A 4,303-nucleotide genomic window follows, 5' to 3' on the forward strand; every position below is an offset into this window, starting at 1 on the left:
TTATGTTCCATATTATCATTGTGCAGTGATTGCATATCCAACACTCAGAACACATATATTTCTATTAATGAGAAGAAAGCTCTCATTTGCAATCTCATGGAAGGCCAAGAAAGATACAACATCAGGAGAAATAACCAATCACACAAAGACATTGAGCAATCTCTCAAAAATAGGACCATGTTCTCAGAGAAATTGAGAGTAAAATAGCTGTTTCCACAGGCAGGAAGAGATTGAACCATGTGTTAGAATTATAGGCTATTAGCATTAAATTCTGTTGTTTTATTCCTTATTAAGTGAATTTAATTTACAATTAAATATGTAATGCAAATAGAAAACATTAATTGGAATGATTCTCTGTTCAAATTTTTGATCTTTTTAATCCTTTGGTTGCCTAAATTGACCTGAGTCAGTGTGTATTTTGGATATTTTTGAGTGTGGCATGTGTTTAAAGGATCAAATTGTTGATAGTTTATGTTTAATTTTCTAGCTGAATATGCAAATATTCTGATAGAATTCTTCCTTGACTAGCAAAAGCTGTATTTTATGTACTACCAGTCTATACTTTTAGTTAAATATTTATTTGTTAAATAACATGTTGCTGAATTTCTAAGGTATAATATTTTGTGAAATAAAAATTGCTACAAGAAAAAATGCCACTTAGTAATGTGAGCAAATGCCTTCACTGAGAGGAAAGTCACATAGAAAGAACAGAGCAAACAGAGAAAATGGTGAAAGAAATCACAGGTTTGCAGTGCGATGTCTTGGATTCAAATCAAACATGGAATCTATACATTGTCTAGATTCCTCTGTGCCAAAGTTGCATTTTTGGAGTTTGGTAATGTTAACCCTTCTTATATTATTCTCCAGTTGGTTAACCATGGTGAAATACAGGTTATCCTTAAGTATATTTCCTGTATGTGGCCAAATAATTTGCAAGTTATAGATAGTATCTGCTTTTTCCTGTATCCTCAACCTAGTCCGGAAGACTTCCTCAGATTCCCAACACTACTTAGTGATGGTAATAAAAAAAAGAATCTACTTGGTGTTGAAGACTGAGCTCCCTCGACTCTTGAGTCCTCTGCATGATGTCATAGGATTGTGAGCCAGAAGCAATTCCCAATTATTTTTCAATCCTTATGCAACAAAGTGATCCTGAGCAGAATAATGCTCTAAGAGAGAGCTTGAGCAAGGGGATGATTCATATCATGAATCTGCCTACTGCTCCTACATTTTCATTTTCTGATGCAAAGTAGGGCAGCTTCTTCTAAATAATGTTCTAGAGGACATCAGGAAGATCATGACTATGATCATCCTTTTCCAGCCTCTCACTCTCAGAGGCTTTGGGGAGTCTTCCTTATCACTAGGTTACCCCATATGTGAACAGTGTTCTGTACTGCACTCAAGATGGCTCAGAAGAGTAGTTAAAGTTAAGGAATGAAGGCCCTATATGCGGTAGGACTGATACTTCACATATTCATTAGAGGATGGTCACAACTTTCTGCTGATTACTGGGGCTAGTTTAGCTAAGAAGAGCAACTTTCCTGGTCAGGTCCTCCTCACCAGCCGTGGGACTCTGTAAGTGCAACCCTCACTAGTTGTTTCAGAACAAAGTAGCAGAGTTTGATCTGCCTTGTAGATATCCAGACACTGCCCCAGTCTGTAACTCAAACAAAGCACTCACTGCGGATAACCAGGCTGCTTTTCCTCCATCACCCAATGTCCAGGTCACTGTCCTGATGACATTACTCCTTTTCATCACTTTCCCAGTAGCCCCAGTACTGGTCCCCAGTAACAGAGACTTGAGTTATCAGCACTTTCTCAGTCATTCTCCCCTGAAAACTCACCTACAATTTCTGCATTTTCATGTCTAGAATTCTCTATTTGGACATATACATGAGGAAGAAGATGATGTAAAATATCTGTTTCATAAAATTCAATTGTTGCATTTACCTTTTTCCTTGTGTTTGCACCCACAGGAAAATATTTTTAAAAGTGGTTTAATCGCAGAACCTTAAATGAAAACTTAGTAATTTAATGGAATTTTGTTTCACAGTTAAAATTAAGTACAGATATAGCAGAATTTTTTTAAAAAGGTGAGGAATATAGATTAGGTAACATTAAGTAGTCTCATGTATAAAAGCAGCATTCAGAAACTCTGGAAGAATGTACCTTCATACCAATAGCTCAGATTTCCCATTTCTCAGGACTTTATACAGGAACTTGAGGATGTCCGAAATGTTCATAAATGTTAACCTCTTAGCTCTGAGTAACAGTTGGAGTACAAGGCAAGACTTCATTCATTATCTCATCTTCATGGTGCGAGGTCACGATAGAATGATTACCATACACACTTCCATAGACAATATTGTTTCAAAACATAAATTCCACAGTCATGTTACTATAATGTCTGGACATGAAATCATTTTCAAATGACAAAACATGTGTAAAAATCAAAATGTTCTTTCACTGACTGAGAAAATTTCAGGGTGAATTAAGGTTATAGGTGATGTAAAAACAATGAAATTGGATAGGAGGAAGCCCTGTCTGCAAAGCCACTGGAGCTTGTTAGCTGCGAGGTCCAGGGACAGAGTGTCAACCTCACGGCTGCTGCTTCCACTATCCAGAGACCATTAAACTACTGTGTGTCCTCCACCACTTACTCTGGACACAGAACATCCAGTCATGGATACAAATGAGCTGGTGCAGAAGGCCAAAGTGGCTAAGCAGGCTGAGTGATATGGTGACATGGCAGCCTCCATGTAGTCTGTAACTGAGAAAGGAGCTGAATTTCTAATCAGGAAAGGAATTTTCTCTCAGTTGCTCATAGGAACCCATACGAACTCATTTGTTCAAATGACCCATGGAGGGTCATTTCAAGTATTGAGCAAAAGATGGAAGGTGCTGAAAAAAAGCAGCATATGCTGCAAGAACACATAAAGAATTGAAAACGAGCTAAGAGCTATCTGCAATGATGTACGTTCTCTCTTGGAAAAGTACTTGATCCCTAATTCTTCATGAGCAGAGAGCAAATTCTTCTATTTGAAAATGAAGATAGACTGCTATCACTACTTGGCTGAGGTTGCTACTGGTGATGACAAGAAAGGGATTGTGAATCAGTCAAAAAAGCATACCAAGAAAGTTTTGAGATCAGCAAAAAGGAAATGCAGCCAATGCATCCTATGAGAAGAGGTCTGGCCCTTAACTTCTCAATGTTATGTTATGAGATTCTAAACTCCCCAAAGGAATCTTGCTTTCTTGCAAAGACAGCTTTTGATGAAGTCATTGCTGAACTTGATACATTAAGTGAAGGCTCATAGAAAAAGAGTATGCTAATAATGTAGTTACTGAGAGACAAGTTAGCATTGTGGACATCAGATACCCAAGGAATGAAGAAGAAGCAGAAAAAGGAGGGGAAAACTAACCAGCCTTCTGACTCTTGTCTGCCTCATTTATCAACCATGCTGCCCCAGAAATAGTTTCTCATTTACAATTAATGACAGGTTTGTATAAATTCTATTTGAATTTCTGTATTTCCCATGTGTATTTTTTGTTTAATATTAAGGGAGGAGAGTGGGTTAACATTTATTATCTGTCTTCATCTTCAGATGACCAATATGAGGATTTGTTATTTTATAAAAGTTATAAACATTTGGCATATACTTTGGTACATGGTGACTTCACAGTGCTAAAACTGTTTCCATGTCTAAGCCAAGACATCTTCCTATATATTAGTTTGTACTCGTAGGGCATAAAAGGGAAAATTGGTTCCAGTCAAAGGTGTAGTTATCATGGGTATTATAAAGTTTTGGAGAAATTTCAGGGCTGTGGCAGAAACAGATATTCCATTATTATTCCATGTTGGAATCAAGTATTTCTGTGGAAACGTCTATCTCAGTGTGCAACTTTTGACTATATGACCAGAAATGTTCTTTAAGACAAAATTATGACCGATTAACTCCAGATAAGGGCAGAAACGATTCACATTCAATTATTTGTAAAATTATCTTCTGTTTGCTCTCATTATTTTTTCTACACACTTTATTTGTATTTCAATGTTTTAGCCAACCTAAAATCTAATGTAGAAGTAAAGGTGCAGTAAAAATGAACTCCTTGGTATTCATTATTCATGTGTATCAAGCACAGCAATAAACAAAAAAAAAACCCTGTGTATTTAACTTGATTTTAGGGTATTTTTTTTTCTTTTGTAAACTTTTTTTTTCTTGATACGAGCCTCAAATGCATTTACAGTATAAAAAAGTTAACAGGCAAATAACTTAAGACTATGGCCTGCTTTGTTTAATGT

The 4,303-nt window shown here is 36.4% G+C and overlaps 1 pseudogene; it reads left to right on the forward strand.

The window, feature by feature from the left end:
- The first annotated feature begins 2,669 nt into the window (after positions 1-2,669).
- Positions 2,670-3,476, forward strand: LOC138828798 (14-3-3 protein zeta/delta pseudogene; annotated as a pseudogene).
- Positions 3,477-4,303: the final 827 nt, after the last annotated feature.

The sequence above is a fragment of the Dipodomys merriami genome, unplaced genomic scaffold, assembly GCF_024711535.1.
Source record: "Dipodomys merriami isolate MVZ:Mamm:240054 unplaced genomic scaffold, mDipMer1.0.p SCAF_164, whole genome shotgun sequence".
NCBI classification, from domain to species: Eukaryota; Metazoa; Chordata; class Mammalia; order Rodentia; family Heteromyidae; genus Dipodomys; species Dipodomys merriami.